At 40.1% G+C, this 14029-nt stretch overlaps 1 protein-coding gene across 1 annotated transcript in view; it reads left to right on the top strand.

Annotated features, from left to right (window-relative positions):
* Positions 1 to 14029, top strand: part of LRRC9 (leucine rich repeat containing 9) — a 122676-nt gene that overhangs the window by 18201 nt on the left and 90446 nt on the right. The gene's annotated exons all lie outside the window — the stretch shown is intronic.

The raw sequence follows: 14029 nt of genomic DNA, 5'->3' as shown, positions 1-14029 counted from the left end.
CTTTGTCAAAAATTAGCTGTCCATATATGTGTGGGCTTATTTCTGGGCTCTAAATTCTGTTCCATAATCTGTGTGTTTGTTTTTCTACCAGTACCATGCTGTTTTCATTACTATAGCTTTGTAGTATACTTTGAAATCAGAGGGTATGATACCTCCAGCTTTGTTCTTTTTTCTCAGGATTGCTTTGGCTATTTGGAGTCTTTTGTTGTTCCATATAAATTTTAGGATTTTTTATTCTATTTCCATGAAAAATGTCATTGGGATTCTGATAGGGATTGCCTTGAATCTGTAGATTGCTTTAAGTAATATGGACATTTTAACTAGTTACTTCTTCCAATCCATGAGCATGGAATATCTTTTCATTTCTTTGTGTCTTCTTCGATTTCTTTCAATGGTGCTTATAGTTTTCAGTGTACAGGTCTTTCACCCCCTTGGTTAAATTTAGTCCTAGGTATTTTGTTGTTTTTGTTGTTGCTGTGATTGTAAACGGATTGTATTCTTGATTTCTCTTTCTGCTAGGTTGTTTTTAGTGTATAGAAATGCAACTGATTTTTGTATGTTGATTTTGTATCCTGCAACTTTACTGTATTCGTTGATTATTTCTAATGGTTTTTTGGTGGATTCTTTAGGATTCTCTACATATAAACTCATGTCATCCACAAATAGTGAGAGTTTTACTTCTTCCTTTCCAATTTGTATCCCTTTTAGTTATTTTTCTTGCCTGATTGCTCTGGCTAGTACTTCCAATACTATACTGAATAAAAGTGGTGAGAGTGGACATCCTTATCTTGTTCCTGTTCTTAGAGGGATAGCTTTTAGTTTGCCACCATTGAGTATGATGTTAGCTGTGGGTTTGTCCTATATGGCCTTTATTATGTTGAGATACTTTCCTTTTATACCCATTTTATTGAGAGTTTTTATTATAAATGGATGCTGAATCTTGTCAGATGCTTTGTCTGCACTATTGAGGTGATCATGTGATTTTCATTCTTCATTTTGTTAATGTGGTGTATCATATTGATTGATATGAGGATGTTAAGCCATCCTGGCATCCCTGGAATAACTCCCACTTGATCATGGTGTATGATCATTTTAATGTATTGTTGCATTTGACTTGCTTTTATTTTGGTGAGGATTTTTGCATCTATGTTCATCAGCAATGTTGGCCTGTACTTTTCTTTGTCTGTGTTATCCTTGTCTGGTTTTGGTATGAGGGTAGTGCTGCCCTCATAAAATGAGTTAGGAAGCATCCCCTCCTCTTCAATTATTTGGAAGAGTTTGAGAAGGATAGGTGTTAAATCTTCTTTGAGTGTTTGGTAAAATTAATCAGAGAAGCTGTCTAGTCCTGGATTTTTGTTTTTTGGGAGGTTATTGATTACTGTTTCAATCTTCTTACTAGTGATTAGTCTATTTAGATTCTCTGTTTCTTCTTGATTCGGTTTTGGAAGGTTGTATAATTCTAAGAATTTATCCATTTCTTCTAGGTTATCCATCCAGTTTGTTGATGTATAGCTTTTCATAATATTCTCTTAAAATCCTTTGTATTTCTGTGGTATCCATTGTCTTACTTTCTGTTTTTATTGATTTTAACCATCTCTCTTTTTTTTCCTTAGTCTAGCTAAAGGTTTGTCAATTTTGTTTATCTTTTCAAAGAACCAGCTCTTAGTTTCATTGATCTTTTCTATTGCCTTTTTAGTATCTATTTCTTTTGTTTCTGCTCTGATTTTATTATTTCCTTCCTTCTACTGACTTTGGGCTTCATTTGTTCTTCTTTTTTCTAGTTCCTTTAGGTGTAATGTTCGATTGTTTATTTGAGATGTTTCTTGAGGTAGGCCTGTATTGCTACAAACTTCCCTCTTAGTCCCTCTTAGTACTACTTTTGCTGCATTCCACAGATTTTGGTATGTCATGTTTTCATTTTCATTGGTCTCCAGGTATTTTTTTATTTCACCTTTGATTTTTTCCTTGATCCAATAGTTGTTCAGTAGCGTGTTGTTTAGTCTCCACATGTTTGTGACTTTTCCTACTTTCTTCTTGTAGTCAATTTCTGGTTTCATACGAATGTGGTCAGAAAAGATGCTTGATATGATTTCAGTTTTCTTAAATTTATTGAGACTTGTTTTGTTTCCCAACATATGGTCTGTCCTTGAAAATGTTCCATATGCATTTGAGAAGAATGCGTATTCTGCTGCTTTTGGATGGAATGTTCTCTATATATCTATTAAGTCCATCTGGCCTAATGTGTCATTTAAGGCCAATGTTTCCTTGTCAGCTTTCTGTCTGGATGATATATTGATTGATTTAAGTGGGATATTAGAGTCCCCTAGTATTATTATGTTGCTGTGAATTTCTCCCTTTAGGCCTGTTAATAAATATGCTTTGGTGCTCCTGTGTTAAGTGCATATATATTAATAAGTGTTACATCTTCTTGATGGATTCTCCCCTTTATCATTGTATAATGTCCATCTTTGTCCCTTGTTATATTTTTTGCTTGAAGTCTATTTTGTCTTATATAATTACGTCTATACTTGCTTTCTTTTTGTTGCCATTTGCTTGGAGTATCATCTTCCATCCCTTCACTCTGAGCCTATGTTTGTCTTTAGAGCTGAGATGGGTCTCCTGGAGGCAGCATATTGTTGGGTCTTGTTTTTTAATCCATCTAGCCACTCTGTGTGAATTAAATCCATTTACATTTAGGGTGATTATTCATATATGAGGACTTAATACTGCCATTTTATCTTTTGTTTTCTGGTTGCTCTATATTTTTATTGTTTCTTTTTCCTTGTGTTTCTGTCTGTGATTTCAGTTTGGTGGTTTTCTGTGATGTGTTTCTCAGTTTCCTCTTTTTTTATGCTTTGTGATTCTGCTAAGTTTTTGTTTTGTAGTTACCATGAGGTTTGTAGAAAGGTCTCATAGATAAGATAGTCCTTTTTCTGCAGATAGCATCATATCTTCATTTACCTATGCAGGTTCCATCCTTTTCCTCTTCCCCTTCTATGTTTTTGTTGTCACAAATTATTCCTTTTTATGTTGTGAATTCATTACCAAATTGAAGTGGTTATAGTTATTTTTAATGTTTCCTTTCCCTTTAAACTTTGTTATAATTGTATAGTAATTTATTTTGTTTTTTGTTTGTTTGTTTTTAATTTTGTGTTTATTGCAGTAACATTGGTTTATAACATTGTAAAAATTTCAGGTGTACATCATTATACTTCTATTTGCATAGAAGCATAGATTACATCATGTTCACCACCCAAATACTAATTACAACCCATCACCACACACATGTACCGAATTATCCCTTTCACCCTCCTCCCTCCCCCATTCCCCTCTGGTAACCACCAATCCAATCTCTGTCCCTATGTGTTTGTTTATTGTTGTTATTATCTACTACTTAATGAAGGAAATCATATAGTATTTGACCTTCTCCCTCTGACTTATTTCACTTTGCATTACACCCTCAGTGTCCATCCATGTTGTCACAAATGGCTGGATTTCATCTTTTCTTATGGCTGAGTAGTATTCCATTGTGTATATATACCACATCTTCTTTAGCCATTCGTCCCTTGATGGGCACTTAGGTTGCTTCCAAGTCTTGGCTACTGTGAATAATGCTGCAATGAACACAGGGGTGCATGTACCTTTACAAATTGGTGTTTTCAAGTTCTTTGGATAAATACCCAGCAGTGGAATAGCTGGATCATATGGTAGTTCTATCCTTGATTTTTTGAGGAATCTCCATACTGTTTTCCATAGTGGCTGCACCAGTTTGCACTCCCACCAGCAGTGTATGAGAGTTCCCTTCTCTCCACATCCTCTCCAACACATGTTGTTTCCTGTCTTGTTAATTGTAGCCATTCTGATGGGCGTGAGGTGATATCTCATTGTAGTTTTGATTTGCATTTCCCTGATAGTGATTTTGAACATCTTTTCATGTGTCTGTTGGCCATCTGTATATCTTCTTTGGAGAAATGTCTGTTCAGGTCTTTTGCCCGTTTTTTAATGGGTTGGTAGTTTTTTTGTTGTTGAGATGCATGAGTTCTTTATATATTCTGGAGATTAAGCCCTTATCAGAAGTATGGTTTGCAAATATCTTCTCCCAATTGTTAGGTTGTCTTTTCGTTTTGTTGATGGTTTCCTTTGCTGTGCAGAAGCTTTTTAGTTTGATGTAGTCCCATTTGTTTATTTTTTCTATTGTTTCTCTTGCCCGGTCAGACGTGGTGTTTGAAAAGATGTTGCTAAGACCGATGTCGAAGAGCGTATTGCCTATGTTTTCTTCTAGAAGTTTCACAGTTTCAGGTCATACATTCAAGTCTTTAATCCATTTGGAGTTAATTTTTGTGTATGGTGTAAGGTAAGGGTCTACTTTCACTTTTTTGCATGTGGCTATCCAGTTTTCCCAATGCCGTTTGTTGAAGAGACTTTCTTTTCCCCATTGTATCTTCTTGGTTCCTTTGTCAAAGATTAGCTGTCCATAGATGTGTGGGTTTATTTCTGGGCTTTCAATTCTATTCCATTGATGTGTGTGTCTGTTTTTGTGCCAGTACCATGCTGTTTTGGTTACTATAGCTTTGTAGTATATTTTGAAATCAGGGAGTGTGATACCTCCAGCTTTGTTCTTTTTTCTCAGGATTCCTTTAGCTATTCGGGGTCTTTTGTTGTTCCATATAAATTTTTGGATTCTTTTTTCTATTTCTGTGAAAAATGTTGTTGGAACTTTGATAGGGATTGCATTGAATCTATAGATGGCTTTAGGAAGTATGGACATCTTAACTATGTTAATTCTTCCAATCCAAGAGCACGGAATATCTTTCCATTTCTTTGTGTCTTCTTCAATTTCTTTCAGAAATGTTTTATAGTTTTCAGTGTACGGATCTTTCACCTCTTTGGTTAAGTTTATTCCTAGGTATTTTATTCTTTTTTTGCAATTGTAAATGGGATGGTATTCTTAATTTCTCTTTCTGCTACTTCGTTGTTAGTGTACAGAAATGCAACTAATTTTTGTATGTTGATTTTGTATCCTGCAACTTTACCATATTCGTTTATTACTTCTAAAAGTTTTCTGGTGGATTCTTTAGGGTTTTCTATATATAAAATCATGTCATCTGCAAATAGTGACAGTTTCACTTCTTCCTTTCCAATTTGGATCCCTTTTATTTCTTTCTCTTGCCTGATTGCTCTGGCTAGGACTTCCAGTACTATGTTAAATAGGAGTGGTGACAGTGGGCATCCTTGTCTGGTTCCTGTTCTTAGAGGGATAGCTTTCAGTTTTTCACCATTGAGGATGATATTAGCTGTGGGTTTCTCATATATGGTCTTTATTATGTTGAGGTACTTTCCTTCTATACCCATTTTATTCAGAGTTTTTATCATAAATGGATGCTGTATCTTGTCAAATGCTTTCTCTGCATCTATTGAGATGATCATGTGATTTTTATTCTTCATTTTATTAATGTGGTGTATCACGTTGATTGATTTGCGAATGTTAAACCATCCCTGCATACCTGGAATAAATCCCACTTGATTATGGTGTATAATCTTTTTAACGTATTGTTGTATGCGATTTGCTAGTATTTTGTTGAGGATATTTGCATCGATGTTCATTAGTGATATTGGCCTGTAATTTTCTTTTTTTGTGTTGTCCTTGTCTGGTTTTGGTATCAGGGTAATGTCGGCTTCATAGAATGAGTTAGGGAGCTTCCCCCCCTCCTCACTTTTTTGGAAGAATTTGAGAAGGATAGGTATTAAGTCTTCTTTGAATGTTTGGTAGAATTCACCAGGGAAGCCGTCTGGTCCTGGACTTTTATTTTTGGGGAGGTTTGTGATTACTGTTTCAATCTCCTTACTGGTGATTGGTCTATTCAAATTCTCTACTTCTTCTTGATCCAGTTTTGGAAGGTTGTATGATTCTAAGAATTTATCCATTTCTTCCAGATTGTTGAATTGGTTGGCATATAGCTTTTCATAGTATTCTCTTATAATCTTTTGTATTTCTGAGGTGTCTGTTGTAACTTCTCCTCTTTCATTTCTGATTTTACTTATTTGTGCCTTCTCTCTTTTTTTCTTGGTGAGTCTAGCTAAAGGTTTGTCAATTTTGTTGATCTTTTCAAAGAACCAGCTCTTGGTTTTATTAATTTTCTCTATTGTTTTTTTGGTCTCTATTTCATTTATTTCTGCTCTGATTTTTATTATTTCCCTTCCTCTACTGATTTTGGGCTTGGTTTGTTCTTCTTTTTCCAGTTCCTTTAGGTGCATTGTTAGATTGTTTATTTGAGATTTTTCTTGTTTGTTGAGATAGGCCTGTATCGCTATAAACTTCCCTCTTAGAACCGTTTTTGCTGTATCCCATAAATTCTGGCCTGTCGTATTTTCATTTTCATTTGTCTCCAGGTACTTTTTGATTTCTTCTTTGATTTCTTCGTTAACCCAGTCGTTGTTCAGTAGCATTTTGTTTAATCTCCACGTATTTGTGGCTTTTCTGATTTTCTTCCTATAGTTGATTTCTAGTTTCATACCGTTGTGATCAGAAAAGATGCTTGGTATTATTTCAATCTTCTTAAATTTATGGACACTTGTTTTGTGGCCTAATATGTGATCAATCCTGGAGAATGTTCCATGTGCATTTGAAAAGAACGTGTATTCTTCGGTTTTTGGATGGAATGCTCTGTATATATCTACTAGGTCCATCTGTTCTAGTGTGTCGTTTAAGGCCAATGTTTCCTTATTGATCTTCTGTTTGGATGATCTATCCGTTGGTGTAAGTGGAGTGTTAAAGTCCCCTACTATTATTGTGTTACTGTCTATTTCTGTTTTTATGTCTGTTAATAATTGCTTTATATATTTAGGTGCACCTACATTGGGTGTGTAGATATTTACAAGTGTTATATCCTCTTGTTGGATTGTTCCCTTGATCATTATGTAATGCCCTTCTTTGTTTTAAGGCCAGTTTTTGTTTTAAGGTCTATTTTGTCTGATATGAGTACTGCTACCCCAGCTTTCTTTTCATTGCCATTTGCATGGAGTATCTTTTTCCATCCCTTCACTTTCAGTTTGTGAATGTCTTTAGGTCTGAAGTGTGTCTCTTGTATGCAGCATATATATGGGTCTTGTTTTTTTATCCAGTCAGCCTCCCTATGCCTTTTAATTGGAGCATTTAGTCCATTGACGTTTAAAGTAGCTATTGATAAGTATGTACTTACTGCCATTTTTTAACTTTTTTTTTTTCTCAGTGTTTTAGTAGTCCTTCTTTGTTCCTTTCTTCTTCTATACAGAATTGATGGTCACTTTAGTTTGACCTCTGTCTGAAAGCTGTACTCTTTAACTCCCCTCCTCCCTCCTTTTATGTTTTTGATATCATATCTAACCTCTTTTTTGTGCATTTGTATCCATTACATTCTAATCATGGAAATAGATAATTTTTCCTATTTGTGGTCTTCTCTTTTCCCCTTAAATCAGTCCCTTTAACATTTCTTGTAGCACTGGTTTCTTGGTGACAAACTCCTTTAATTTTTGCTTGTCTGGGAAATTTTTGATCTCTCCTTCCATTTTGAATGATAACCTTGCTGGGTAGAGTATTCTTGGCTGTAAGTTTTTTCCTTTTAGCACTTTAAGTATATCGTGCCATTCTCTTCTAGCCTGTAAGGTTTCTGCAGAGAAGTCAGCTGATAGCCTTATGGGGTTTCCTTTGTATGTAACTTGACATTCTCTTGTGGCTTTTAGGATTCTCTCTTTATCTTTAATTCTGGACATTTTGATTATGATGTGTCTTGGTGTGGGCCTCTTTGGGTTTATCTTGTTTGGGGCTCTCTGTGATTCCTGTACCTGGTTGTCTGTTTCCTTCCTTAGGTTAGGGAAGTTTTCATCTATTATTTCTTGAAATAGATTCTCTGCCCCCTTGTGTCGCTCTACTCCTTCCGGGACACCTATAACACGGATGTTAGTGTGCTTGATATTGTCCCAGAGGTCCCTTAGACTGTCCTCAGTCTTTTTAATTCTTTTCTCTTTTACCTGTTCACCTTGGGTAACTTCTTCTAGTCTTTCGTCCAGCTCACAGATCCGTTCTTCTGTATCCTCTACTCTGCTTTTGAGTCCCTCTAATGAATTTTTCATTTCCAGTATTGTTTTCTTCATTTCTGATTGGTTCTTTTTTATATCTTCCCTTTTTTTGTTGACATTCTCACTGAGTTCATCTATTCTTCTCCCCAGATCAGTGAGCATCCTTAACACTCTTAGTTTGAACTGTCAGGTAGGTTGCTCATTTCTGTTTCACTTAGTTCCTTTTCTGGGGTTTTGTCCTGTTCCCTTACTTGGAATGTATTCTTTTGCCTCCTCATTTTGCCTCTTTCCCTGTGCTTGTGTCTACGTATTAGGTAGGTCAGCTACGTCTCCTGCTCTTGGATAGGTGACCTTATGTAAGTGATGCCTTAGGAGGCTTCCAGTGTGCTTCCCTCAGTTCTCAATGTTCCAGGGGTGACCCCTATATGGGCTATGTGTGTCCTTCTGTTGTGGCCTGTTTGCTCTCCCTGTAGGCACCCAGGGAGGCCAAGTTATGCTCCTGGCCAGCTGTTGTAATGCTCAGCTGCTTGTAGTTGTTGTGGGCCCTTCAGTCTCTTTATCAGGTGTGGGAAGCCCCAGCACAGTTGGCTGCAAGTTCTAACACCACATTTATGTTGCAGTATTTCTTTTAAGTGAGTAGGCCCCCACTGTGGCAGGTTGTTAGGCTCAGGGCCTTACAATTGCTGTAAGCCTCTAGCCTATTAGGTCTCTTGTCAGCTCTCTGAGTATTGCAGCTGGGTGGGGCTGGCCTCAGGCACAGGAGCACCCAATTGTTTCAGGCTTTGGAAGGTGAGGCAAACCCCCTATATGGGTCTTTGAGAAGCACAATTCTTCTGCAGCTGACAAGCCCTGCCGCCCACAGGTCCACACAGACAGTCAACACAGTCCTGCCCCGTGTGCGTGCCCTGACCTCCCCAAGCAGACCCAGTCTCTCCACGGCGGGAGCCCCACACACTCCGCCACTGCCCCACACTCTCCACTCGCTCCTTGTGCACACCCTGCCCCGCTAAAGTCAGCTCAGTTGCCAGGCTGCAGAGAATCCAGTCACCAATCTATGCAGGCCCACAAGTTGCCTGAGGGCTTGTTGTTGGGTGGAGACAGTCTCTAGGGTGGGCTGCCTGCTCTGGCTGCGCTGGATTAAATCGGTGCTCTAGCGGGTGGGGCAGACCCTGGGCTAGCAGGCCTCAGGGAGAACTCCAATGGCGTCTGTGTCAGCACGCCCACACCAGGCCACACCAATGGCCACCACCAATGTCTCAGTCCCTGGAGAGGTCTCACCCCTCACCAAGATGCACTCAGGGCCTATTAGGTGAGTCTCTTTTCACCACAGCACTGTGCACCTTTCTTTCTGGTGATTTTAGGATGCTGTCTGAAATGGGTGAGTTTGTGTGCGGGCCCTTTAAGAGCCGGTTTAATTTCTTTGTGAACCGGGTTTTCTGAGGGTACTCCCCAATGTTTTATTAGCAGGCAAAGTCAGACAATATGCCGCTGGTCTCGATTGTGCTGGGTCCACAAAATGCCCACAGCGGGGGCGCTCCCGGCTCAGGGCCCCGCTCCTCCAGGGAGGCTGTGTACCTGTGAGCTGCTCCCTGTGGCCGTGAAGCTGGCGGCTTGTAAAGGCGGCGTTTTTCTTCTCCAGAAGGGAGTTTCTGCCTCTTCTGCCTCAGTTAGGATTGTCTGTTGTTGCAGGAGTTCCTCTTATCCAGTTTTCAGTTCTGTCTCAGGGGTAATTTTTCCACGAGTAGTTGTAAATTGGCTGTGTCCACGGGAGGAGGTGAGTTCCGAGTCTGCTTACGCCGCCATCTGGACTTCCCCCCTAGTAATTTATTTTGATGTAGAGTTGCAATTTTATGATTCGGTCTATTTATCATCTTGCTCAAAGTTTTGCAAACCATTGCCTTTTTATATCAGGTAGGAGGGCCCCTTTTAACATTTCTTGTAAGGCAGGTCTAGCGGCAATGAACTCCCTCCACTTTTGTTTGTCTGGGAAAACCTTTATTTCTCCTTCATATCTGAAAGATAACTTTGCTGGATAGAGTATTCTTGGCTGACAGTTTTTATCTTTCAATATTTTGAATATATCATTCCACTCTCTCTTGGCCTGAAGAGTTTCTGCTGAGAAGTCTGCTGATAGCCTAGTGGGAGTTCCCTTGTAGGTTATTATTTTTTCCCCTGGCTGCCTTTAAGATTCTATCTTTGTCATTGACTTTTGACAGTTTTATTATCATGTGTCTTGGAGAAGGTCTTTTTGCATTGAGATAATTGGGTGTTCTTTTAGCTTTGTGGATTTGTATATCCAGTTCCTTCCCCAGATTTGGGAATTTCTAAGCTATAATTTCTTAAAACAAGCTCTCTGCTCCCTTCTCTCTCTTCTCCTTCTGGGATTCGCATTATCCTTGTGTTGCCCTTTCTAATGGAGTCAGATAATTCTCACAGAATTTCTATATTTTTTAAAAATCTCAGTTTTCTCTCCTTTTCTACCTGCATCATTTCTAGGTTTCTATCTTTGAGTTCATTAATTCTCTCTTGCATATGGTCTGCTCTATTTCCAGTCCTTTTTATGCATTTATCATCTCATTTATTGTGTCCTTCAGCTCCAGAATTCCTGTTTGGTTCTTTTTTAGAGTTTTGATCTCTTTGGTAAAGTATTCGTTTTGTTCACTGGTTTTATTCCTGAGCTCATTGAACTGCCTGTCTGAGTTTTCTTGTAGCTCATTCAGTTTCTTCATGACAGCCATTAGAATTCCTTACCAGTTAGATCACATTCTTCTATGACTTTATGTTTGGTTTCTGAAGAATTGTTATTTTCCTTTTGTGATGCCATGTTACTGTGGCTTTTTGTGGTGCCTGCTCAGTTATTCCTCTACCAATGCATTTGTCATAGCAAACACTTTTCTTATTTAGGTATAGCTTTGCTTGTTTTGATTCTAACTAACCCATTGGAGATTAGAAGCTTTTCTTTTGTTTTTCGGTAAGTGGCGCTATAGCACTAGTTTTTGCTTTCTCTTACCTGAGCTGCCTCTGGCTATATTTGAGAATCGCACATTCCACCCTTGAGCAATTATTTGCTGTGAATTCATTACCAAATTGACAACATCCAAGGTGAGAATTTCCCTGGTTGGGGCCGGGTGCCCTGACCAGAGGTTTCAAAGTACACCGGTGCACACCAGCAACCAGAGACTGCACAAACAGTGGCAACACTCACTCATAGCTTGGGCCCCCCAACCCCACCGAGTGGTGGCAGGTGGAACACACGTCCTGAGGCTTCAGGACACAGAGCAGTGCCGGTGGTGACCCAGTACCCTCCTCCTGCCCTGGCAGTGGTGACGGTTTTTCCAGCAGTGGGGACAGCAACTAAAATGCGGATTTCCCTGGTAGAAGCAGGGTGTCCTGACCTGAAGTCTCAAAAAGCACTTCAGTGACCACAGGCTGCAGGACCAGCAACAACACTTGAGGCTTAGCCCCTGCCCCTTCCCCAGTAGGGGCAGGTGGCAACTGCGACCTGAGGCTTCAGGAACCACAGCAGAACCTGTGACGCAGCCCCTAGTGGTGGCACCCCCAACACCAGCTCTACCAGTAGTGGAGGCTACATATAAGAAGCCAGGCCTCTGGCAGCAACAGTGATACCCATGAACCCAGTGCCCCTGGTAGTGGTGCACCCAGCACTCCCAGGTAACCCAGGAGCAGCAGTGCAGGTGGTGCACAGGGCAGCAACACTCGAGCCCATGGAGAGCCCACAGATACCCAGTGGGAGAACACAAGACCCAGGAAACCCCAGAAGCAGCAGAAGTGCTCGCAGCCTGGTGACCCCAGTGGCAACACCTGAGACTACAGTGACACTGTAAGCAGCAAGCCGCCAGCATCCTCAGAGGCACAAGCAGCACAAAGAGCACACTGATGATCCTCTAGTAGAGGCAGTGGACGGTGGAAAGTGCAGGCTCTCAAATACAACCAGAAGCGGCTCACAACCAAAGTAACCAAAGCCTTATCCAAATAAGAAAGGTGGTTACTACCACAAATGCGAGGGCAGAGGATCAATTCATCAAAACCATGAGGAACTACAGTAACATGGCAGAACAGAAAGGAATGATAACTCTACAGTGAGTAAAACATCCATAACCCAACAAAGGCTACATTGCCCAATTATTATTAGGGGTGTCACCGATACTCTCATTGTCACTGCCTGTGCTTCCAGGGATCACCGATGCCTTGCTGTTGCCTGTGTCACTGTGGTTGCAGCAGGTGTACAGGGATGGCTGATGCCTCTGCCATTTTCGGGATCACCTGGGTCAAAAGCTCCACCGCCGTGGCAGAGCGGGGGGAAGATTAGGGAAGGAGCCGGGTTTGCGGGCACCACCTCCACTGATGCCCGTTTCCTTGCAGCCATAGATGCTGTTGCGGTTGGGAGGTCGGAGTTCTGTGTGCACCTCTGCTGCTGCTACCAGGCTCTGAGCTGCAGCCAGGGGCCCGGGATCATGGGGCTCCCCTCCGCTGCTGCCCCACTTCCCGTGGCTGCAGGTGCTGCCAGCTGAGAGGCTGGAGTTGCACATGCACCTCTGCTGCTGCTCACCACGTTCTCTGGACTTGGGGGTAGCTGGCTCAGCCACCATGGCCAGGGGGCCAGGATCCAGGACACCACCTCAGCTGTTCCCCTGGTTCACCTCCTCTTTGTGCTCCAGTCCACTCACCTTTGTGTGTACCGATGTTTGGATCTCTCCGGCATCCTGCTGTGTTGGGCAATGTAGCAAGTGAAGTTAAGACCTACCAGGAGGATCTCCAGGGAGTTAGCATGGGACAGAGGGAAGAACATGAACGTTCAAACCAGGAGACTTGGGTTCAAGCCCCAGTAGCATCCATTACTGTCTGTCACTTAGGCAAGGCCTTTCCCCTCTCAAAGCTTCAGTGTTCTGAACTATTCAAATAATGATGATGAATATGGTGCTTGCCTTTCACAGGGTTATTGTGGGGATCCCATGAGTTAATGGGCATAAAAGTCCACTTTAATTGTTAAGTACTATAAAAATAATTACTATGAAACTGTAGTTGAGCATATTTCTGCTTACGACTTTTAATTCTTTTTTGGCCATCAAACAAGCAAATGGATCAAATTTTGTCTTAACTGAAATACAAACATGCAACTGAATTTGGCATTGTAGTCTAATTTTCAAAAAAAACTTTTACTGTAACAAGCAATTCCACCAAAGTTATTGAAAATGACTTTGACATTAATTCTTAAAAGTCCAAACACAAAAAGCAAAGTGAATATAGTCAGCCTACGAAGTTGTAGGCTGGGAGGCTGGGGGACAGCTCAAACAACAAGGATAAAAATCTCTGACTGATAACAAGGATAAAAAACAACAAGGAAAAAACACCCCTGATTGATAACTCATATTTATTGTTATGACACACTAAGTGGTTTTGAAAGAATTTAGGAATAGTAAAATATCACAGTTTTTGTTCCTATATACAGGTATAGGTATAGGCTTAATAAAGAAGAAGAAACTGTGGAGGGATACACTAGAAACAAATCAGTGGATATCTGAGGAAGGTGGGGCAGCTGGGCAGGTGAGAAACAAATATGGGAAGCTGACTTTTCATTGTACATCTTGCAATTTTTTGGTTTTTGAAACATGAACATATTACTTATTCAAAAGTAAAATTTAAAAACAGTAAAAGCAGGATTTTTTATCTTTTTTTTTGGTCCCCCACCTAGGGGACTCCAAGTTAAATTTGAATTTCAGATAAACAATAAAAAATGTTTTAGTATAAGTAAATAAGTATAGGTAAGTTTGTTAAGTATGATGTTAAAACATTATTTGTTGTTTATCTGAAATTCAACTTAACTTGGCATCTTTTTGTGTGTGTGTGAGGAAGATTAGCCCTAAGCTAACATCTGTTGCCAGTCCTCCTCTTTTTGCTGAGGAAGACTGGCCCTGAGCTAACATCCATGCCCATCTTCCTCTACTTTATATGG

Source organism: Ceratotherium simum, chromosome 24 (genome assembly GCF_057802395.1).
Source record: "Ceratotherium simum simum isolate JZ-2026a chromosome 24, ASM5780239v1, whole genome shotgun sequence".
In the NCBI taxonomy this organism is placed as follows: Eukaryota; Metazoa; Chordata; class Mammalia; order Perissodactyla; family Rhinocerotidae; genus Ceratotherium; species Ceratotherium simum.
The sequence above is the reverse complement of the archived record's forward strand: the minus strand, read 5'-3'. Positions and strand labels throughout refer to the sequence as shown.